The 25,584-nt window shown below is 37.6% G+C and overlaps 1 protein-coding gene across 4 annotated transcripts in view; it reads left to right on the forward strand.

Moving 5' to 3' along the window:
• CHRM3 (cholinergic receptor muscarinic 3) overlaps window positions 1–25,584 on the forward strand; it is a 270,929-nt gene that overhangs the window by 154,129 nt on the left and 91,216 nt on the right. Inside the window, exon 2 of one of the 4 annotated variants that reach the window (XM_059841676.1) lies at window positions 8,980–9,080. The exons of the other annotated variants lie outside the window; for them this stretch is intronic. The gene's annotated coding sequence lies outside the window, so the exon portion shown is untranslated. The remainder of the gene's footprint in view (window positions 1–8,979; window positions 9,081–25,584) is intronic. 4 annotated transcript variants of the gene reach the window in all.

The raw sequence follows: 25,584 nt of genomic DNA on the forward strand, positions 1-25,584 counted from the left end.
TTTCAAAGGGATAATAACAGGTTTGGGCTGTCAGCCTAGCAAAGGGCAAAAGCGAAAAATTTTAGTTTGATAAAAATTCCAGTCTCTTATATAGGCTAGAAAATCACAAACAATCAAATTTTGCCCTTATCATTGACATTTCTCAGTTTTACAGCTCACAAATTCCTGTATTGCTTTCTGCACTGTATATTGCAGAGAAATCTTCAGCACGCATCTGTGTCTACAGTGATAGTATGAAAGCACCACAAACAAAAGGTGTGAGTAGAGGACAGTTTGCTAAAACCAAAGAGCGGGAAATCCTTAGGTCTCATAGTTTAGAGATTAGTTGGCTCCATTTTGCTAAACTTCTTGGTCTACACCATTGGTACTTAAGGTAAGGAGAATCAGAGCATTTAAAAAATAATTATATAGGATCAGAGAATTGTTTAGGTTGGAAAACGCTTTTAGGATCACCAAGTCCACCCATTAATCTGGTATTTTCAAGTCCTCAACATTATAAGCCAGCATATTAAATGCAGAAGCTGTTTTAAAGAAATCTGCAAATTAAGTTCTGATAAAATGAAACTGTGATGCAACACTAGCAGTTTAGGGATATTTTGTCTTATGTGTATTTCATCTCAAAGGTAAATTTAAAATTTTAATTACCAGTTTTTCCTTCTTAGCTTTCAGTTAGCAAGGTGAAAAGAACACAGTGGCATTGTGAAAGGTCCTGCAAAATGTATATTGGTCTGTTTTCAAAATAGGCCATGGCGTATTTTTCCATCAGACTGTGATAAACTGATGGCTATTGCTAGTGCAATCACTCGAGATAATGTGCCTCATATAAACACCTCACAGCTTGCTTAGAATTGCTGGATCTGGGATAATTAGTGTTCAGTTCAAGTTAGCAGCCCAGCCCACATCCATATCTACCAAACTTCTGAGGCAGGCTGTGCAGTCAGTGTGTTAACTGACCTTGGGCCTCACGTCACTGCAGGAGTCATTAACCTTCAGATCATCACAGTAAAGCCTCTGTGCCTATGGAACTGTTAAAGCTTCCAGAGTTCCAGTTGAACAGGGAATGGGAAATGGACCATCAGCAACAGTCTTTGCATTGATTTTAAGTGGCTTGTGCACTCACCATCACACCAATGGATTTTTAACCAAATGGAATCAGACAGGTAAGACATTAGAACTGAAAATGATAATAAAATACTTCTGCATTTCTTCCTTAATATCAAACTTTATAGCTATGCTTAAAGGTAGGTGCAAGATGAATAAACATCTCTTAAGGGTCTTTAGGATGGTAATACACTGGATTCCTTTGAATTTAAATCAGTGTGCTCTGCAAACCCTACTAACGTTGGCCACGTTAGATTTTGAATTATGCCGATTACTCTGCGATGCATGGGAATTTTTTCAGGCCTCTCTTAGGCTGTCTTTGGCACTGAAAAACCGAGACCAGGGAATGTACTATAACCTCATGTTTATTTTTCATACAATATATTATTTTTCATACAATCTACATTCTGAGCACACCCAGCACGCACTTTTATTTAGGCTCTTCAGCCTTGAACTACAAAAAGTGAGCTACATTGTAGTCTCTGCAAAGAAAGTCTGAGTTGTTTCAGCAGGAAGCCCAGGCTGAATAAAATATGGCTCTTCTGGAGTTATCAAGCTTCAGAAGTTAGATTTTTCCAGCTAGGCAGCAATGGCAGACATGCTTTGCCCACTGACACTATACAGAACTGTGCTGCAGCAGGAAGTTGCTCTGTGGTCTTACACACTTCCAGAGACATTTCTTTTCCTGCTTTTTGATCTATATGTGCATGCTGGTTGCTTTTCTGTCTGGCTCTTGAGGACTGCAGTTTGGTACCTGGTTGGTGTGCCCAAGTTGCAACTTTATATCATCACTTAGTGGCCTTTGGAAGCAGCTCTGCCTTTGTGATAAATGCAGTTCTTTACGACAGTCAAATGGGCAAATTCTTTGTGAATTCCCCTCATAATCTTATGATACAATATAAGCAGAATTTCATAATAAAATATGCTTGGCTTCAGCATAAAGGAGAGCTCCTGCATGGGCCTTCTCAAATTAGAAGAGGATTTATATGGGATTTATTTGGCCTTTTATTTTTATTCTTTGAGGTTTTTCAGGGTTTTTAAAGAATTCTCAAACGCACTTACCTCTAGATTCACATTTTTCATGTGTGTCATCAGGACAGCATATCTTCCACCTCTGTAGATACCAAATAACCTGTTGTTTTACAAATTCCATTTCAGAGGAACGTATTACTCCTTTTACTCTCATTAAATGGGAATAAAACCCTTGTATATTTCTTCCTGGGTGCAAATAAAGGAAAACTGTGGTCTCAAAACAAAACTGATATGTAAAATAATCTTGTTTCTACTGATCTTTCCTGCTCTTCCATCTCAAATTACAAATTCAAAATTCAACAACCCATATGTATTCAGATAAAATTACAACATTTTAAAACTTAAAAACCCCCAAAACTAAACCATTGTTGTACCGAACTTTGATGAAAGTTACGCTTGGCCTAAATATTGCTTTTAGAGTACATTTTTTGGTTTTTGGTTGTTTGATTTTGTTTGTTAGGGCTTACTGTGTGCTGATATTATATAAACACATCTAAGTTATTCTGTTATTTTAGCCAGAAAGCATCAGGAGGCAGCAAACAGCTCTGGGATAAGAAACACCCCCAAGCAGACTCAGATGTCAGTAGTGAGTGTCAGCAGGGCACTGGGCATGAGCACAGTCTACAAAACATACTTCTGCAGGATGGGGCTGGTACATCATGTTTTTTGCTGCATCCACACTTGTGCAAGAATCCAGCATGTTTCCATTCCTTAGATATCATTCAAAATAATCTGCTCTTGATTGAAAACTTAGAAATATTAAAAAGAAAGTAGACTTTACAAAAATATGTGGTGGGCCTGGAGAACTCACCATCAGAGTGTTTCAAGACACAAAATTATATTTTCCTAGATTTTGCGTGGCATGGCAAACGTTGAAACTACATTATAGGATGTTCCATGAGCTGTTTACAGTAGGCCTTCTTTATTAATTTGGTTTTATTTGGTTTTCTAATCTGTACAGAGATTACAATTAGTATTATCTCTTACTACTCTTATTTATGAACATTAGTTGTTTTTTTTTTTTTTTTTGGTGGGGGAAGGGTCCTTAAAAAAAGTGCAAAGGGCAAGGAATTAGCATTCTAATCAACAACCCCAAATTTTCCATTCTTTAAAAATAATTCATCTTACCTAGTGTGGAAAATTCATCTTTTCCTTTGCCTGGAATGTTCAGGACATGATTATATAAGTGAGTATATGCAATGAAGATACTAATCTATGGTAGGTTTCTCAAATAATACTTATGTTTATATTGAAAGCTTATTTCACTGAAACTGAAATGTATTGCTTTATATGGACAAAGAGAGAGCCAAAATGTAGCTCCTGAACTTTTATATATTATCTGTAATAGGAAAGTTTAAAATTCCTTAATCTCAGGATTTATCAAATTATTTTTAACATGTTCCAGATGCTAGAATTAATCTTAAAACCCTCAAAACAGTATCTGTTGAACTGATTTAGATCCATATATATTTTTTCAAATACCTGTTTTTGATGGTAACTTATTTATGGATCATTCATAGTTAATTCCGTATTTTTTTAGTTTCAATCACAGGGATTCAAAAGATGTAATTATCCGGACCAAATTATTGTCTGACCAACTATTTTATATCATTGAATAATTTAAAAGGCCATAATTAGCAAATAATCTTGCATGTTTTATGATTCCACTAAATACCATAAATCAAATATTATATATGCAAATATATGTATGCAAAATATTTCCTGCCTCAACATTAAAATAATACAAAATAGTTGCTTTTGATTTTTAATTCAGTCTCTTTTATAATCTTTTGGCAGGACCATAAGCCCTAGACATGTCAAGTCTTAACCAGCTGTTCTCTGCAGGACACTGACTATTGAAAAATTGCATTTTTGGCTGCTGTACTTTCTTAGGGGAGCTTAAGCTGTAAACCTAGCACCTTCTACAGTATATGGGAAATGGCACCTAAAAGGCCACCACAGTGTGTGAGACTCTCCCTAAAAGAGCCACAGAACATGCTGAGTAGGGAGGTGGGATCTGTAGCACATCTCTCATGCAGGATAAAGGGAAGCATCATAAAGGGAAACATCTTGAGTCAGGAGTTTTCTGCCATGTTCAGTCTGCAGCCTTTGGCACTCAGTGTAGTTGGAGGAAAAAACTATCTTAGCAATGCAGGTTTGAGGAAAATCTTTTGCTTGAAGAGAACACATTCTTCCTGCTGCCAAAGAGTGTCCCAGCACAGGTCTGGAGCAGAGTTGCTGGATTTTCCCCAGCAGTGCTGCCAGCAGAGCCCGGCAATGCCTGAAGCACCAATGCTCAGCAGTGCTTGCAGATCTAAAGCACCTTGGCCTTCAGAGAGCAAGGGGCTCCCCTCCCTCCTGGATAACTTGAATATTTTCATGTAAACGAAAAGATCTGCAGTTTGTATCATCTGTTTTATTTTTATTGTCTTGGTGACTCCTCTGAAATCCCAGCCCCAGGGAAAGGTGTCAGAGAAAGCCAAAGAAAGGGCTCTGTGCTTCTCCCTCTTTACATGTCTTGGAAGGCTGGGAGTTTTAGGGGACAATTTTATATGTTTTTAAGGGGAGTTGTGGGTTTGGGTTTTCCTTTCTTTTAGGGCATCATTTTGAACTCAGTAGCACATAATCAAGCAAGGTTACTGAACCCTGTGCAGTGGGTTTTAGTAGTCAAGCATTTATACTCAGTGTTATTTTAGTAGTCAAGTATGATTTTAATAACTGCAAACTGATGCCAAAATATTAATGGATTTAAAGGATTTTATCCTCTGAGGTCTTCAGGAGAATAATTTAAAGGTTTTATTTTTCCTTTAGGACTTTTTTTTCTTTTTGAAAGCTTTTCATTTTCCAATATCAGTGTTTTCTACTTTTTTGATGCACTTGAAGGGGTTTTGTCAGCTCTCAGTAAAAATTAAGCTCTTTTCAAATGACCTGATTATCCCTCTACAATATTGTTGATCTAGAGAAGGAAGAGGAGTGGGAGTGACAGCAGCATAACAAATGAGACAGGGCTGAAAGATGTAGACTAAAATCTTGTGACTAAGGCTTCACAATAAATGAGTTTGAATTCTTTCAATAAATTATATCTAAACCTCAGTTGAAATCTCAGTAAATAGGATGGAAGTTTTGTTTAGGGAATAGTCAATATTTCACTTATTTGGCTTCCCCCCCAAAAAAGTCTGTTGTTTCTGCAGACTTTTAAGATTGATGATACTTTAGTCTGTCAAATCCTCAGGGAGCATTTCAGAAATTAATTCTGCCTCCATCCACCTGCCTGTGGCAGAAGGGCTTCAGCTCACACCTGAGAGAGATTTCTTTGTATGGTGAGACTTGACCTTTTCACTTGTTTACACTCATGGCTTGGTTAGAGATGCATCTTTTTTTCTGAGCAACCTAGGTTTGCTCCAAGTTGCAAGGATTTTGTCCTGCACACTATTTATGAGAAATACTTTCTTCTTGAGGAATAATGTGCCTCCAGCCTCTCAGGTTAGACTGCAACTGCTCTCAGCAAATTTCACCAAAAATGTATTATCTGTGCAAAAGCAAAGGCTAACTTGCCATAAATAGCATGTGAATGTGGTGAGGGCATGCCCAGCCCAGAGCTGCTCTGCCCTGGCAGCTCTCCTGGAAGGACCAGTCTCAGCAGCACCTCTGCCCCTGCCCCAGCTCAGCCCTGTGCTGTGTCCCTGCTCTTGCACCCGCCTTGTGTGAGACCACAGGAGGCTGCAAGGGGCTGACCAGGCTCAACATTAACTGCTTCACGCCTCAGGGGAGGGGACTGCAGCAACCTTTTCTTCAATTAAATTGCTCCATGTTTGGGGCTACATCTACTCTAGGTACCCTCCTGAAAGTGCAGTCCCTCTCCTCTCCTACATTTGTGTTTCTCAAAGACCCTTCTCAATCCTTTCTGCACAAGGAATTAATTGGAATAGTTGTGCTGTTGGCATTTACTCTTCCACCTTCTTGTGTTCCCTAAACTGGATTATAAAATCTGAAGCTTCCCTTTTACTAGAGATTGTATCTAAATTTACATTTTTGCAGTGTGTTTAAGTTATTTCTTTCATTTAGGTAACTTTTAGTTGCTCACAGTGTTTTCATGACTGGGCAGGGGCTACTTCTTAAACTGCCCTAAAATCTTCCATGAAAAACTGATGGTTGAGGTGTCAGGTTGGGAGCTTGGGGTGCATTCCTCATGGCAGATTTGTCCTACTCTTTCAGCTTTACGAGCATGTCCCACTTCTTCTTCAGGAGGGCACTTGCTTTCACAGCCCCTCTGCATTCAACTCTTCTGTGTGAGCCTGTGGCCCTGTTTGGTTTTTTTTTTTCTCCTGAAATACAACTGAAGATCAACTCTTTAAGGCTTACACTATGTTTAATGCCAACATCCAGCAGTAGGCTGGGAATCATTTTGCATTCAGGTTGGGACAGTGCAATCCTACAAACAGAGATTAGTTTCCAGGTCACTCCTCTGATCCTCAGGTGTGTCAGTGATGCTACAGTGACAGAGGTTAGTGACTTGAGGAAGCAGAAGCAATCCCGTGGTATCCTTGATTTAAATGAATTGTAACTGCTGTGCAGCCACACTAAAAATTTATATTCTGAACCTGGAGAAAGCTGAAAACCCAAATAATCTGCCACCAAAGTGAAGTTCCACTTCTATTTCCCTGTTTCCAAGATTCAAAGTTATGTGAACTTTATCCCTTGTCTTTTTTTTTAAGTAGAGGTAGATATCCCTTGCACAGGACATATTGCACATCACAGCTATGAACTGATGTGCTACCATTTCTTTTCACACTCCAGCAAGGATATCAGAATGGATTCTTTCTGATAAATCCTGACTGCTGGGCTTGAATGAATGAACAAAGCTCTGGGTTGACCACTAATCTGAGGTTTCACAAGAAACTTTATCATTGCATGGAACCCAGAGACAAATATCAGTTTACATCTGAATATAGAGTAAAAGGGGTGGTACCTACATTGCACATGGCTGTGTCACTAGGCTCAGAGTATTTCTATATTTCTGTGAATGCATATAATTCTTCAGTCTCCTGAATTAGATTTGGAGCCTGACGTGTATACACAAAATTTGTGGCAGGATTTAAATTGTCTTAATCTTCAATTTAAAAGAAGATTTAGTGCCAAAAAGGACTTCATCAGCATATTTTTGTGGGTTAGTAAGTATCTGCAGAACTACTGTGTACTGTAAGATTACTAATAAAAAATTATAAAGACTGAGTTTTGCCCAGATTCCTCAGCAGAGACCATGGAAGGATATTCCTTCATTTTGTCTCTGCCAAGGAAGTGGTTGTCTTTTTTACACAAACTCATCATTGTGTGCAGTAGTAGCCACATTTGCATGTGACTGAGAAGTGAGATAGTTTATGCTGTTTGGATTTTTAGTTGTATTCAGGTTGACAAAAGGGAGTTCAATCTTTCATGAGCTTCCAGCTGTTCTAGACAAAGCCTACTTAAGGAAACACTTTATTATGGTATTTGCTGTGTTCTGAATTTATTCCTTATACTAAGCAGAGGGATTGCTTCTTCAATAAAGGCAAATGTATCTAGTTATCCCTAATCACTGATGTTAGCAGTGCTACAAGTGGTAATAAAGAGCAGACACAGAATCGCTCGTGCTACACCGGTGCCAGCATAATCTTTATTTTACTGCTGCACATTAGCGCTTATAATAATAATAATTCACTTTCTTTTAATTTATGCAAACATGACAAATTGTTTAGCTGTATTGCAATGTATGCTGGTTTTTTGCTAAACTTTATTTCTTATGAGATGATGGCAGAATGTTTGTGTAATATTTCCATAGGTGACACTAAAATCCTATGGTTGTATGTCCAGAGGCTTAATTTTAATTTTGAGAAATACTGCTCATTATACCTTCTTAAAAAAAAAACAAAATCAAAACCATATTTTTGTCCTGTGGCTGTTTTTTGCTGACTTATATATAATGCAGTTAATTTAACACAAAAAAGTAACAATTGTCCCACTGTTGCTGAGTGCAGCAACAGGATATGAAAGTAATATTTGCTATCTTTTTCTACTAGAGCAGTATTAATGGATCCTAAAATGCAAACATTTTCTAAATGAAATAGCAGATGCAAAATTCTGCAGCTCAAAAAAGGAACTGTCCAAAAGGTCAAATCAGGCATGGCTACATCCAGGAGCAGAAGCCTCATGGCTTTGCAGGAAGGTGCAGAAAATATGGCTCACTGACTTGCTTGATAATATACGTACTTCTATCTGTGCAAAATCTTCTTCAGTTTTTTCTGGATTATTCACTCTTCTGAAAAACTTCACTGCTTATTCCTTAGGGATGCTGTGTTTTTCATTGATCCACAGGCTATATTATGAAAGTGTTTCTTGGAATTCTTTTTTCTTGGATGGTGTTTTCATTATTTTAGTAAATTTAAGAGGTTGTAAGAAAGAAAAGATTAAATAGAATTTTGTTTTCGTATTGAGAACCTAAAACTCATTTGGGAGATTCCTCTCTGGAGAGACAGTTTTGGAAGTTATGCTAATCCTTTCAAAATAATTGTAATTGTATTTGCATAAATACTATGCAGAATTGCTGAAAGAAAACTCTGAATTTGATGAATTTTACAGAACTCATTTGCCATGCTCAGGAACATAAACATTGCTTTTCTATACTGGTCAAGTTAGTAGGCATAGCAGTGTAAGTTCGTGGTTTGCTCCCCAGTTGTCCTTTTGGTTCTGTCATATTTGCCATTTCTCTAGATCATACCTATCAGTACGCAGTCTCTAGATTAGATCCCAAGTAAGCTTATTTTTATCAAGCCACTGGGTAATTCTGCCTGCTTTCTCTGACATTTTTAGTATTATGCCATGGCAGCTGACCTATGTAAGTCAGGTATTCCTCCATAACCAGCATCCTGAAAAATATCTTGGAGCATCCTTTCAGCACATGCTTGTCAAAGGTAAGAGAGGGAAATGCTTTCTGTGTATTAAAAATGTAATAAGTGTTATGTGGAATTAGGGGATAAGCTCTGTTTTCATTCTCAGTTTATGAAGGCTTTGAAGGAGCAGCTGTGTGGGCCTGTCACAGCATCACATTAGTTTTGTGCAGATAACATGCTATTCTCACTGCACTGTTCTTAAATCCAGAAGGAAATCTGTGACAAGTTCTTCTTGAAATCTGTTACAGTGATCTATTACATTACTGGGAATGTAATAATCTTGAATCGATTACATTACTGGGAATGTAATAATCTAATGTGGCAAAACTGTTTATTCCTTGTATCAAGGGGTTTTGCCTGTACAAAGTACTTAGCAGCAGCAGTATGTTCTTGGTGCTTTTATTTCAGCTCAAAGAGAAGCATTTTCTCTCACTGTGAATGCTGAAACAGACAGTATGTTTTCCTTTATCATATTTAGTGTTGCACGAGGAGTAGATAATCCTCAATTCAAGCTGATAAGCCTGAAAGGGATTTCAGCTGCTTGTTTTAGCAAAAAATCTTTTCTCCACCTGCTTTAGTTTATCTTGCTCATGAGTTCTGTTAATGAACAGTTGTATTGTCAATATAACAGGAGGGTATATGTTTTTTCCAGCATGACAGACATTCTGTCTGGCTGACCTTCAGTCTGGTGCAAGATCCATCAAGAAAAATAATAAAATCTGGTCAAGGCAAAAATAGGGTTATGAATCATTCTCATACTGTGGAAAAAAAATTTCTGTCCTCAGTAAGAAACATCATTTCATTAGCAAAATCAGCTTGTAGAAAACAGCATAAAAATATGCTCTTAAATAGACATTGAATCATCCAGGAAATTCACACAGCAATCCTTTACAACTAAAGACTGAGGCAGTCAGTTGATGAACTGGCTTTTGCATTGAAGATCTTCTTGTCATTTACCTTGCCATATATTTATGTCAAGAATGGGTTTCAGAACTTAGCATATAGTTTGCATAAATGTTCTGTTCTGGTGATAGCCTCACTCAGAACAAAGGACACTAGTTTATACTACAAGACTGAGAGCACTTCCTTTTACAGATTCCAGTTTTTTATCTTCTCTGTAGCATGAGAAATGCAGATCATATGGTGAATACTTTGGTAGCTTTCAGAGTAACCCTTGATTATAAATCCAAAAAAAATAAAATGTTTTCTTCTACCTGAAAACCAGGTTTGATGTACAGTTCAGCAAGTGATGCTGGAATTTCCAGCTGCTACCCCAGCCATTTTCATGGCTGTCTTCACTTCCCGATGGTTTTCATAACAATGGCTGGTAGGCTTTGGGTCTGGTTTAAAACTTATACTTCAGGCAAAGAATTCTGAAGTACTCACTTCCTAGAAATGTATTTTCATTTTCCCCTGTTAGGGAGATATGCCATATTAAGCATGTTACAAATATTTTCAAATGCTTCAAATTTTTCTTTCATTTACCTTTGTTAAAGCATAGTCAGGAATCTCCAGACTAAGCGGACTAAGACAGGCTTTTACATTAGGAGCATTATAAGGTACATTGCATAATGCCATTTGTGCTGGTACAATTTTGTTAGATGAGAGAAACAGAGGAGAGAGGAGGAAAGCTGAATTCATATCAAGTCAGAAGCATTAATACTTAATGGAATTATTCTATGCACTGCATATTAAAAGAATAAATGGTTTTTCATATAAAGAGCAACCACACTCTGGAATTTTTAGAACTCGCACTTACATGAGTAGTGCTTTTCCATTTGTTATAAAGAAAGATAATGTTTTAAATCACATTATTGGAAAAAAAGATTTACAAAGATCCTTCTGTAAGGTATTTCATTTGAGGAAGGCAAAAGGAAAGAAAAGGAAATGTATTTGGTAGTTCAGTGGTTTGGTTGGTTTTTTTCCTCTTCATTAGTTGTTTACTAAACTATTTCAAAACCAAGATGTAAGTTCAATTCCTTTTCTACCCAATCCACCAAGGGGTGATCTGGGATATTTTCCTTCCAGAAACTGAGCAGCATACTTGCTGTCAGGGCCAAATCACCTGAATGGAACCTACATCCAACTACCCTGTTCTGAAACCAGGCCCTACACTCCGCCCTGAGTAGCAAATGATGCAGATGCTCATGCAATAACCTTGTCAGGAAATGCAAATTCTAATACAATTTTTTCATCCTAGGCTAGAATGATTTATGATGTGCACTCTCTAATGTGAAAAAACTGTGGTCACAATGAAGTGGTTCAGAGCATCTTTATTATATTGCCTATGAATTAGGTTATTACAGCCAAAATTGTGATCATAGGAATTCTTTCAAGGAGCCCATCCATTTCAACAAAAGAAACTGCAATTGTGTCAATAGCCTGGCTGCCCTGCCGACCAACTCCTCTTGATATTTCTGTATGTGAGCCAAGATTTAGATGGAAGATGTAATGGGGGAAAATAGAGGTCAAGGTGGCAAAATATGTTCCTGTTTCTGCAGCCTGGTAAAATATGGCTAAAATAATCTTTCAGATAATGTAACATTTTTAAAATACATAGACAATAAAATCACCTAAGTCCTCAGCTTTTGTGTTGTGGAGCAGCAGAGTTCTGTAACACAACATCTAGGTGTACAGCTGGTTCTTGTGCTCAGAGTGAGGACCTGTGTAGTTTCACAGAAATTATTTAATGTCTTCATCACTTGAACTGGAAGACAAGTCAGAGCTTCCTAGACCCCATCTCAGTTCCTCTTCAGTGGTGCTGAACTTGGCTCTGAATTCATGTGTGCTTGGCACTGTTTGTTTTCTCACTCCTCTCTGAAATTTCCGTCAGCTGCTTACCGTTTACTATTCCAACTAATTAGGTGACAATCTAATAATTGATTTGTAGGTGCTTGCTAATTAAAGTTAATCATGTATGCACAGTTGTGATTTTTTCTCATTTTAAAGGAGTGTGATCACAGCCAATGAAAAGATGTCAGGAGGGAATGATTCAGCGTGTGTGCATAATTTTCTTGAAAACTAAATAAATAATTTTCAGGCTGTAGATTTATCTACCAGTTGAGCTGAAAATGCTGCCAGTGACTGAACAGATCAGTGTCTTAGGATATACCTTAGTTATACCAATATCAAACTATAATTGAATCTAATGGAAGCCTTGCCTGAGTGGGTACAACCTGGGACTGGGAACCCTCAGGCAAATCCCCAGGAGCATCAAGAACATGTAATGCAAGCTTTGGTAATGTAAGTGAGAGCTGGAAATTGTTTTCAAAAGAGTTTTCAGTATCAGCCTCCTTATGTACATTCCTGTACCTGTCTTCATTCTCCAGCTTGTAGTTTATCCTGCAGGTGTAAAGCAGTGGAGAGTTGTAGGCTAATATTAGATGGTAACTCCCAGGGGTTGTCATCTCCTAAGTGTTAGCTGGTAAGTATATCCAACATAGTTTTGAAATCATTCACTGAAAGATCATTGTGGATGTCTCCCTTGTCTGTATACCACTAGATTTAAACTCTTTATGTGGGGTCCTAGACCATCATATTTGCATCTAAATCTTGCTTTGTATTATGCCTGCTGCAGTTGTAGGTGGACATTGTTTAATTACATATTTTTCCATGGCTTTTAATCTCTGCTGGACTTTCATAAGAATGGAACTTTCCAGCTGTTTTTTTTTGGAAATAAAGTGGATAAAGGATATACAAAGCACTTTTTTTATTTCCCTACATGTGAGGAAAATATGATTTTTCATTCAGCTGGTGACGTGGATTTAATTGGTTCTGAACTTGGAAAAAAGTCATCCCAGCTTAAGGAAATGTGGGCTTTGTGTTTCCACTGTGGATATGACCATGGATACAAGTGCCAAAGTAGAGAGCCACAGTGAGGCTGAGAATGTAAAGGTGAGAGTGCAGAGTTGCAGGTGGGGAGGTCACCTTGTTACCGCCTGGCCTGGACAACAGGTGATAATTTCTGTCACTGTTCTAAAGAAAATAAATGGGTAAAGAGGTTCACTCACTTCCTAGCTCAGAAATGGGCTGGCACTCAGCCAGACAAGTATATTAAGGGAAACTGCGTCCCTGCAACTGAGGAGCTGTGGATCAGTTTCTCTCACACAACACTGGCCTAAAGTGCATTTAGTACCTTTGCCATATCCCTGCCACCTTTGCTGCATGTTCTGCTTGTCCCATCTCCTTGGTGCTTAGTGCAGAAGTGGATGCCCCTTTCTCACCACCTTGAACATTGAATTGTCATTGTTCATAAGAGTTTTCACCCAAAAGTGAGGTGTGCTGGAGTGCTTCAGGAAGCTCAGCTTCAGCCATGGCAGTGGAAGTGCTTTGCTGAGCAGTGTCTTACAAATTGCAGGTGTGCATCAGAGGCACATTCCTTTTCCAGAGTTTTGCCTTTCAGTTTTGTGTTTAGGTGTTTTTTTCCCCCACTGCTGTTTTAGTTACAGCTCTTGTTAGAATTGTTCATCTCTTTGTATGGCTTATAATCAGTGATCTCAGTCCTGCCCTGGCTCTGTGCTGGGCTGGGCTGCAGCCAGGCACAGGTGTAGAACAGGAGTCAGGGTTAGCCACCGTCTGCAGTGCTCACCAGCTTTGTGTGGAGGAGCAGCAGCTCCAGGGGCGAGTAGCAACATGGAAGTAATTCTATATGGCCTTAAGTACAGAAGGGATCAAAGGAGCGGGAGGGCAACTAGTTTTCTTAGTCTTGTGCAACTGCTAGGGAAGGCGAGAGAGGACAGAGATGGGAAGAATAAGAAAGGGTTTTTCAAATTGCTTTGTGCTACTTGTCTGTGATAAGTTGCTCTGTGCCACTTTGGTGATGCAGAACAGCCATAAAGTTGGTCTAACAAGATGTTTTTTCTGCATTTACTGCTTCACCAGAGCACTGCAAAACAACTGGAGTGTAATGATGAATCAGTCCTGTTTGTTTAATTTTGTTTTGCATACTTCAGCTTTACAGTAACAATATTAATGGCAAAAACTTGAGAAGCATTCATCTTTGTTTATAGCGGAAGCTGAAATAATTGGAAAAAAATGTTTTCCCCTGTTTTTCAACTTTTTCAATTAAACTGCATTTGAATTTTCAGTCTGTTGGGACTCATTCTTCATTATCTTTTTCTCAGGGTTGCATGTGTTTGTCATTTCCCCAAAACTGAACTCCCTAGGGCTGAGTCACTTTACATATTGCTTAAATACGAGTCAATGAAGAACAAATACATTGAACAAATAGGAAGAGCAATGCTGTTGAAGTACTCATCACCTTATGCAGTTATAATTATTACATGTTGAATTCTTTTTTATCTCTGCTTTACCTTGGATATCCTCTGACATAACTTTCTGTGCATATATTGTACTTACCTGTAACTTTACTACATATTGGACCAGTTCTTCAGCAAATAGACTCTGCTGATGATGGAGAAATTGGAGGTTAACAATGTACATGTTGTGAGTCCTGTCAATTACTTCAGACTGTTTCCATTGATTTCGAAGGTGATTTTAGCAATTTTAACTATGGAAATGAAACCTTGAAGTGTGGAGAAAATTATCAGCTGAATTCTTTGGTAGCCCCATAGACAGTTTTGTTTCAGTTCAGATCTTCTCTTGGGCTAAAAGTTTAGCTTTTTCCTTTGTATTATATTTATTGCTTCACTGCTTCTTATATAGTAACAAATTACCACCAAATCTGGAGCAATTCTCTATTTGATTGCATTTGATTATTTGTTTTCTAAGACAGTAATTTTACAAGCCAAAAGTTGAAAGGTGGACTTCCCATATTTCGGTTCAAATTGAAAGAATTTGTCTGTACACTCTTTCAGTTTATGGTGGTTGTGTTAATTCATCTCTGTGGTCTCATTCAGCTCTAAAGGAAAAACTGAGAATCACAAATTCCTGAAACTGAAGTGCAATGAAGTAAAATATAATATCTCATTATACATCCAGTACTTTCTCCATCCAATGGCTTCACCATCATGATGAAATTTTAGGAAGAGTCTATATTTGTTACTTTTCTTACAACTTACAGCCTGAGTCTATCTTGCTTTATTGCAAAAGTTGAGTCCACAGAGATTATCCTGCATTATTGTGAACCATGCTCCCGTCCACCAGCAAGAGTTCAATAAACATCTAACTCCCAAGGTCTGTCAGCAAAACACAGCTGCCAGCTTAGGAGTTCTTGTATAGCAGATGCTTTGCTACTTCTGCACCATGCTCCAGAATGTGTAGAATGATGGATACACAGTGCTTGCAGGGGAAGACTCAAGTCACATAGATCAAAAAAAGCATTACATTCTTTGCTGGAAATAAATCACAATGATTTTTCAAAACTAAGGTAAACACTTTATGTACCTGTGGATTTTTAAATGTGATTCTGGATGAAATAAAACATATTAGTGTGGAAAGCACATTGAACTTAAATTGAAATTTTGAAATTTTCATAGCTTTCAGTGGCTGCCATTATCCACTTCATTTTTTAAAGCAAGTTCTAGTGAGAAATAAGCCCATTATTTAATTTAGATTACATTTAGACACTGAAAGCTGAAATTCTATTGCTTCCTTAAGCAGGTATCAGTAAGTTCTATTTCCCATCTGAAATACTTTCTGTAAGTCAGATTATTGTAAACATCTGAAATAAATCCAAATAGGAAATGTGATTTTTCTTAAAACTGCCTGAGAATAAACATACCTGAAGAGACAACCTACTAGTAGTCCTTTTTTATCAGGTTCTACCACTTAGAAGTCACTAAAGTTAGTTTGAAAGAATGCATCATTTTTACTTGATAGAGAAAAGACACCATCCACTTCTTTGGAAGAATCCATGCAAATTTGAGAATCTTTGTGTATCTATATCTGTCTTATAATTTCCTGTTACCTTCTGCAAATTTATTTCATAGTAAAGTTTATCAGTGTGTACCCATGCAAGGACACAAAAAGTTCACTTTTTTGCTAGTACAAAAGTTTAGCTCAATTTAACTTGCTTGTAAGCAGCACATCTCATGTTTTCTAAAAGTAACGAGACTTTAGAGATATTCATGATGGGTTTTGACACTTAGTCTTTGAAGCTGGAATGTGACCCTCTGTTTCACTTTTCAGTGGATTTGCTGTGCTCCCAGGTCTTAGCATCAGTCTTTTCTGAGTTCTGCATCCTGATGCGTGGCTGCTTTCAGGCTTGCCAGAAGCAGTGCTGCCCACATCCCTCTGGCTCTGTCCCCAGGAGACCTTGATGTCCACTCTTCCCTGGGTGTCACCAGCATGTTTTAGGGAATGCTGTGAGGGTACTGCACTGCCCAGCCATCTGGTAGGGAGGGAGGTGTCTTGTGACTCCTTCCAGGCTGAGTGTGTGCAACTGAGTTTTAAACCAAATCCTTTCAGCCTGAAGATCACTGGCACAAAGTCTTCCAGGTTTGCTTTAGAGCCAGGTTCCTGTGTGGGTGGAATTTAAAAGCATATTAATTGTGTCAAGGCTGCAATCTCTGGGTGTGGAAAGCAGCCATTCATCAGAGGCTCCTGCTTCCCTTTGCTGCAGAGCAGCTGGGCTGCTTGGAAAAGCCATGCTGGCAGGGGGCTGCAGAAGCACTGCTCTGTGCCCCTACTTTCACCCAGACACTGCCAGACACACTGGGACTGGGTGTTCACTTAGCAGCCCCAGGGCTGGAGTGTGGAAGTGGCACACAGCTGCCCTGCTGTTTCCCTCTCTGCCTGAGATGAAGCACTCGGTGCAGCAAAGGGAGGTCCAAGCTCTGTGCTGGTGCCCGGATCTGCTGCGCCAGTACAGAGCAGCCCGGCTTGCGCTGGAAGTAATACTATGGCAGCAACAGCTTGTTTACTGTGCCTATTTTTATTTCAGTTTTCAATTCTGGATTTCCAGGGGCCTGTTTGAAACTTGGGGAAACCCCTTTAGAGGTTCTGTGCATTTAGACTGAAGTAAAATAAGCAAAATCTTACTTTTCCGTTCCAGAGGAGGCGCTGACAAAATACAGCTTTTTTAAAAGTATAACTTTTGAAGTTGAAAAGTTGCCTGCTTTCTAAGTAATGACTCTTTCAACTCACTCTGGTATTGTGAATTGTTTACATTTCCTCTGACAAATTTGAAGATTTTTTTGTTGCTGTTTTTTTTTCTTGATGCCTGTTGGAGGATTTGTATGTAAAACTGGAAATTTTCTTTGGTAGTTTATTAGGTTTGTGGCTCTGCATCAACAAGGTCACAATGACTTTAATTCTTATTTGGAATCCAAGTTGTCATGGGTGTTATCAGACTTCAGTTCTCTAAAAATGCACAAGATGTAGTAAATTTGCTGTAAAACTTCATGAATTTTATGAATAGAGTTGAAATACCCCGGTAAAGTGAACATGTGCTATTTTCTGTGAAAATGTGATTTCTTTTTTTTTTTTGTTTTGTTTTTAATCCTTGCTAATGGTTTTATTCAAGAGCTTAAGTCCAAGAACATTCTATGAACACAGCTATAATTGCTTATGAATATTCCAATTATTGAGAAGGCAGTGGTAAATCATCTTGTCTTCACAGAGAAAGAGAAGCATCATTGTGTGATGAAGAATGTGGGTGGGTAATCAGGACTTTAGAATTCGAAATACTCTTTTTTGCCATTCATTCTAACTTTCAGCAGTTACTTGTACTTCTCTTGCTTCAATTCTTCTAAATATGTCAATAATAGAAAGAGTCACCTTAGAGGGGTACTTAATATTTGCAAAATGCTTTTCAGCTTTTAGCAGAAAAATGCAAAAACAGATAAAAAATATTTTAAACATAATAATTAATAATTTTCTTCTTTTACTTGTGAACTACTAAAATAAAAATGAAGTTAGTTTTCAGTGGTTTCTTTGTGTAAAATTCCTAATAATAAAGATATTTTAATGATCTTTGAAGTATGGAAATACTAATATACCAAAAAGCAATACAGGTTGTTTTTTTTTTTTTTTTTATTTATTAAGTTCTGGATTCATCATTCTTTTCTATTAGACTATTTTGGTTCCTATGGAAGTAAGAGTAAACTCAGTTCAATTTATCATTTAACAATTTATCATTTATCAGTTTATCCATTGCCTTCAGTTCAGAATTCAATAACATCAAAATTAGAACAGCAACAATTTTGAGGACTTTCAGTCAATTATTAAGAAAAAATGAGTATTCTGTAGCCAAAGGAGGTCTGAAAAAGGTTTTCAGTTATTGGCAATTGCTTTGTTTTTTTCCTCAATTCACTATGATTGGAAGTACCTTACATTTCAGCAGGTTTAACTGTTTTTTTGTGCTTCTCTTAATTATTTGTGAAACTTCAAATGAAAACACGGTGTCTAGGAAGAGTTAAGAAGAAAAAGATTGCACATAATATATACAGTTAACATGTTAGAAGTACAGAGATATGTAATGGAGTTTGGAATGTGGGAGAAAACTGATTTTTTTTTTTTTTTTTTTTTTTTAATGTAAGCTGTGTGACAGCAGATGAGAGGAAGAATGACTAAACAGCACAGATTGCTAATTATATCACTCTTATTAGGGATATTCTGGTCTCCTACCATGAGAAAGACATGAGGAAGAAGTAAAATCCCACACAGCTCACAAACCTCTCAGTGTAAGCTCTTTCCAAGGATGTAAAAGTTTTTGAAATTTGGGTTTTTCAATTCCATCTGTCTTCATTTTTAATCTCTTCAGAACTGTTAGGTTGATCAATATTTCTTATATATATTTTCTAAAATAAACATGTTTTAAATTAGTGTCATATAGATCAATTCAGGAGCTTCCAGCCCTGAGACCATTATCTATTAAAATTTGAGACTCGCAATCAGAAGAGGACAAGGTAGAACTTGTGCTAGATGCTTCTCTCTGGCTCATGCAATCAGTGAGGAAATTTTACCTTATTTCTTTATCTAATCACAGCACACCTTTTGCTTAGTGTGTAGGTGTTCTCTGTGGGTTATCTCCCCCTCTTCAACTCTTACTGCCTGAAGTTCACTGTCAGTGTCTTAAGTGAATTTAGGTCTTGAGTGAATTAAGTTTGTCTGCTGATGTGTGACTTTATTTCTGGTTTTATCAGACACCCTGCATTAAACTGATGAAGTAATTCCAGGTGAAGCAGAACAAACACCCTCCCAAAATACTGAGTTATTAAAAGAAATGCTTGTATGACAGTTTAGTCCTTCTTTAGTGTGATAAAAACACTTAGGACAATATCTGCAATATACTTCCTATATGGAAATAATTTTAGAACGTCTTCCAAAATATATGTGACATGTTGAGAAAGATGTATCTCTCCTGTGAGGAGTGTATGGATAGTATCAGTTGTGGTACAGCATGCAATATCATTCAGAGCTTCAGAGAGTAAAATGCCCTAGATCTGTTAGTCTGAGAGAGGGGGAAAAATCATTCATCTTCTAGGAGCTTCCTTAGGATACAGAAGCATGCTATATTAGAAGAGTGAAATAGATGTCAATTAACCATATTTACAGTGGTTTTATGATGATTGTTACTCACTGAATTGCATTGAAGAAGTAATAAAACATGAAAATGGTGAGATCAATCTCAAAACCCTTTTTACGCATTTATTTGGTTGTAGTCATGTGTTCCAGCTGACGTCTACTTGATAAAATGAGCTGCTGCTTTCTCATGTTCCCCAGCCTGTGAGCTCAGCACCACCTTGGGAAACACAGTTTGTGAGACTAATGCAGTTTTACTGTGTAAGAATTACTGATGTATCTCTGAAAGAAGGAGTGGTGTCTTTGGGCTCTGTCAGGCTAGAGGTTGAGACACATCCTCAACACTTTTACTCAGGGACAGAAGGCACTCATGAGACCTGCAGATACATCTGAAATATGGAAGGCAGGAGTGCACAGCCTGCAGTGATGGCATTTTAGCACTTAATATGCACATGATGGCAAAAGAAATCAGTAAACATGTGCAAACCTTAATGACAGCCCTGCGAGGTGATGGCCATCATATCTAACTGTGTAGTGAAATGCCTGTGATAGATGTGTGGCACCCTCGTCCTCCCAGGAGTCTGGGATGTTGATATGGGGAAAACATCACTGCTTCCCTCTCAGCATGGACTGGTATGCCAGATGTGCATGCAGTACTCTTGGTAGGGGGAGAGGAGATGATTTTGTGCTCATAGTCTCTAATGAAAGCAATCAATTAATGTGGAAACTCTTTTTTGTGTGTCTGTTCAGAAAAATAACAAGGTTAATTCTGAGTGTTTGCCTTGTGTTAACCTGTATTATGTATGGATTTGGAGCCAAAAAAGACAAATCCTATATATAAGAATTAATGAAAAAAATAAAACCTAGGTTTTTATCCTACAGTGGACACACAACTTTATGAAGATTTATTTATTGCATCTTTTATGCATTTCTTTGTTGATCATTGTTGATTAATGAAATATCGAAGCTATGGATACTCTTGTATTCTAAACTGGTGATTTGAGATAATCATGTTTAATGATGTAGCTTCAGAATTTGTTTTGAAAAAGGGAATGAAATATTTTTATGTGCAGTAAAGAGATGATATTTAATATATCTTTAGTTATATTTTAAATAAAAAGTTTTTAATATCCCAAGAGAGCCTCTTCTCTTACTCTTTACTCCTGTTTTAGATCCAGCTTTTTCTTGCTAAGCCTGTACATTTAGATCACAAAAAGATTCTTAGCAAGGTTGTGCTACTGGTTGATATTGGGATAACAATTAATTATAAATAGGCAGATTAGTCAATTTCTGTGTTTTCTCTGCATTCTTATATACAAATGTATGTATGTATATGTACAGATACATATGTGTATGTGTAAATATTTACATGCATGCACTTTTAGTATTTGGCTGAGATAAAATTCTGTTTCTATTAACGTTTGGAATCCAGACTTGAAAATTACATTAAAATATACCTTTTTGTTTGTATTACTGGAGAAAAGTTAGTGATATTTGATTGTGCTCAAAATATCAAAATACATAAAATTTACTGACCAAAAAAATGAAATTGGGAAAATGCCTCCACATTATGATCTATTGAAAAAATGCTTTGAATTAGCACCCGCAGGGCAATGAAAATTACTCTGGCTCTGGCTTTAAGAATGTCTTTCGGAAGTAAGTTTCAAATAAATTTATTTTGAGTAATTGAGTCAACAGCAAAAACAAATTTAGATTTCAATGGGAAAATAGAAGCTGTGGGAACAGCAAACAATAATGGTGCTGCCACCCTAGTTACTGTGGGCAGGAAAAAGTGCTTTGAGGGAAACATCTTTCATGTTAGCATAATACATATTTCATTTTCCTTATTTGGTGTGAAGAAAATGCGATAAATTGATGCAATCTGTAAATCCAAAACTAAAATCACATGCGTGAAATAAATTCATACTATTTATAAGTTGGACTCAGTGTGCTTTTCTCTAAGAAAAGTATAAATAAACTCATCACATAACCTTTTTTATACATGGCAGATGTTTTGCTCAAACTATACTCAGTGGAGTTTGTTTCACAGTTAACTACATGACCTATTTGTCATGAAAAATGTCATGAAAATTTGTCATGACATATGAAAAATGTTAACTGTAGTTAACATTTTTCATATGTCATGAGTTCATGTTGTGTAGGTCTGTCAAATCAAATGTGAGATTGTGGATTTTTCCTAAAGCCCATTACAGAGTGACTTGCTTCTCAAACTGCCCAGTAGACATCCTGGTGACATTCAGTACATGAAAAAATAAGGGAAAGTGAGTTCAACTATAGAAGAACTGCAAGGAGAGCAAAATATCTCCAGCTTCAATGAGTTACTGTTCAGACAAAGCTTCATCACTGCAAGTTTTCATGAGACTGGGCAGGACTGTTAGTAAGATAAGTAAATATGCATATAGTTACATGAGTTTGCAGAAGCGTTGTTCCTTTCCTAACTCGCTTCAATTTGTGTTTCAAAATCTTAATTCTTTCACACAGACAGAACTAATACAGGTAGGAAATCAAACACGTTTTAAGCTTCTCTCCCAGGACTTTTCCTCATGCCTATTACAGAAATGCAGACTGTTGATTTTTTTCCCCCCTAGATGAAACTCATGCCTGTGCGTGTTTTTGTTCACCTGCAGTGAAGAGCAGCGTGCTTCTTGGCCCACTGGTGTGATGTAAAGTTCATCAGTGGAGTGGCTGCAGGGTTTGTGTCGAGTCTTCTCCAAAGCCTGGGTAGAAGAGCACTCCTTCCAATAGCTGTAAGCACCTTCTACCCAGAACATCAGCATTCTGCTTGTCTGTGGCATAAGCAATGGATCTCAGTCCATTGGAGGGACAAATGGCATGTGTTTTCAAATGAATGAAAAATTCAGGTGATTATTGCAAAAAAAAGGATAATGGACATCGTCAGAGCTGTAATAGGGAGCCCAATATAGGAGCTAGGGATACAGGAGAACTGTTGTGTAGGAGAAATTAGTGGGAAGAGAACAGAGTAGATAGAAGAAATATTTTACATTGATAATGTCTTTCTCATTTATCTGGCCTAAGAATGCTTATCCTAGTTCCTTGATCTTGAAGAGGAAATTTGTTTAGTGGCATTTCCTTTAGCCTTACACCATTGATACAAAGTAGTCAATCACCTCTCTAGCGTTGTTTTTGGAGATAAGCACTGCAGAATTTTGTAATTCTGGGGAACAGTGGTGTTCCCCACTTAAGCTTAAACAATGCCTGAATTGGGAACAGTGATGTTGAGTACCATTCCTGTGTAGCCAGCCTGAGGCATTGCTAAGCCTATAGAGGCTTGCACGCTGCTGGCACACTGGGGCCTGCCTCTGTTCAGTACTCCCTGCATGTATTCTGAGAAGCTCCCTTTTTTGAAGGCTCTGCAAGAAAACAGGAGCAGAGATTCTCTCTCTTCATACTTAAGAACTTGCTTTTTAGTTTGGAGGTTGAAATGATACCTAATCCCCTATTCCCACAGAGATGCTTCTATAACAGTTCCTAGAAATAAACCTGGCTTCCTCCACCTCTCTGTTAAGGGTTTTATGTAGAGCCTTTATCCAGCTATCTTTTCTTCACATTCTTTGAACAGAATGATCCTGTTTTCACTGCGAGCTTTTTCTTTCTGAAACACTGCTATCAGCAAGTCAATCCCAGTCACTCTGAAAAGGATCATTACTTATTCATTAATTATGAATTATTCATAATTCATTACTTATTACTTAACCTTCAAAAGCAAGCAGAAGGTCACACGACAATAAGACTTTGTGCATGTGACTTATTCATAAAAGCTGGTAAGAAAAAAAATGGAGTTTTCCCCTATGTTTGTCAGTTCCATATCTGATAAGCAGAAAAGACCTTTCCTGCTCTCGGGTTCCTTATTTTATCCCTGGTCAAGCTGACAGCTTTTGTGATCATTGCCCTGGAAGTTCTGAACTGTTCACTACACTTCTGTCTCCACCCCTTTCCCAAAGACCTCAAAGGTTTGGTATTCCCTCATCTCTCTGTTCTCTGCCTTGGCAGCTGTATTGTGGACTGAACAGGACCTGAGAGTTTTTCCTGGGTGGGTTGCTTGACAGCATTTTTTATTTGCTTGGGTGCTCCTTAGTAGCTTCATTGCTTTTCTTTCTCTATCCAAAAATCTGTAAAATTTAGTTTGCTAGAGGTTTGCTGTGATTGCAAACACGCAGAAGCTGGCACTGAATTCAGAAAATACAATGTATTTTCATAACTCTGCAGTGGTTTTTTCTTCAGCTTGGCTTTGCACTCTGCCTCAGTAGAAGGTGGTAAATTTGAAGGTGGTCATGTAGCTATTGGTAATAAAGAATAAAGTAGAGAAAGAAACACTCTTGCTATCTACATAGGAGAAATGTCTTTTACCAAAACAGTCAAGGGAATGGCAGAAGTCAAAATCAGAAAAGAGTCCTCAGCTTTAGCTGCAGTTTGCTGAGATTGTTAAATAGTTGTATGCCAGTCATATTAGAAGAATCTTCCTTAAAGGAGCTAAAAGAAAAAAAATTGTAGAGGATGAACTGACAGGGAAGGTCAGTGAAAAGCTGGGAAGTATCAGGGAGATTGTTGCAAGAAAGCAGAACTTTCCTCAGTTATGTGAGAAGTAATTCCTGATGTAAATCCATCTCTTTTTGTTTGTTTGTTTGTTTTGGGTTTTTTTGTACCTAGTACAGATATTTTTGTTAAGAAAACATTCAGAACATTAAATCCAGAAATCATTAAATTTCACCAAGTTATTCTTGTGTTGATCTAAAATGCTTTAAATTAAAGAGTGACCTTCTGAATTATGAATGAGACATCAAGGGACAGAGGATTGGTTGCTTATTTTGATGGATTTTGTAGTGGATGACCATGCTCCGTGACAATGTGTGCATTTTGCTTGTTTCCAGACATTTATTTCAGCTCCAGGTCACTAACTACAGTGCTGACAGAATGAAGATTGCTTTACTATTTTATCTTTTTGATAGAATGTATGCACTAAATAGATTATGGATCTTTTTTCTTTTAAGTAAGGCAGATAAAGTTCAGGGGTTAAAAAAAAAAAACAAACAACTGTATTCTGAAGCTACTCTTAATTTTCTGTTTCTTTTACGACATTACCACCAGAATGGATTTTTTTTCTTATATTTTCTCAAATTTAGCCAGAGAGAATAATTCCTCTATATACATCTGTATAAACACATCCCTTATTGATTTGCATGCAGTATTATATTTATTATGCCCTTTTGCTTCTCTGCTGTGTAACACATCTGGTGACACCAAAGAGAGAAAAAAAACCAACCCACAGTATCTCCAATGTTCTTTTTAATTTTACACTGTCAGTTATAATTCCTGTTTGCTGAAAAGATTTTATTTCAGTCAGATTTTCACTGCCTCCTCACTCTGTGCTTAGGGCAGAGAAAATATATCAGTAAATATTGAAAAGCAAAACTGTATTATGACTGACAGTTATCCTAATCCCTTGAGATACACTGGTAATATCTGTTCAAGAATAAAGTCCCTAATTTCACATTGTTTTCGTTATAAAGCTGATTTGTTTCAATCAAAGAGTGACAGCTAGTATAATTTTTAAGGCAGGTGTCATATGTGCTTTATTTTTATAGTTCTGTGGTCCAAAATGGCAAATAAATTATTTTTTGTGGTGTGGTAATATATAAACGCAATTACGTAAGAGCAAGAACAAATCAGTGCAAATCATCTGTCTCAGACACATCCAGTTTCCAAATACCTCTTGACCTACTGAGGAACTCTCACCAGGTCTAGGTAAGCCATGTGGGAAGATAGAGAGTACAGAGTTCACCCAGCTGTTGTTGTAGGCTACCTACAGCCTTCAGCTATCTCTGCACTTCTGACAGGCTTGCCTCTGCCCCTCCATTTAGTCAATGTCTGCTCTGAATCTCTGCCAGCACCCTTCACCTCACTTTTACTTCACTTCTGTCCCAAGTATATCCATCCTGGTCCTGCTCACCTACTTTTCTTTCTCTTTTCTGCTTGAGCTTCTTGGTGTCCCCTTGTTCCCCCTCCCCTTCTCAGCATCTTGTGTGCTCATTCCCATGGCAAACCCAACATTTTCTGGGAT

This window comes from Haemorhous mexicanus, chromosome 3 (assembly GCF_027477595.1).
Source record: "Haemorhous mexicanus isolate bHaeMex1 chromosome 3, bHaeMex1.pri, whole genome shotgun sequence".
Classification (NCBI taxonomy): Eukaryota; Metazoa; Chordata; class Aves; order Passeriformes; family Fringillidae; genus Haemorhous; species Haemorhous mexicanus.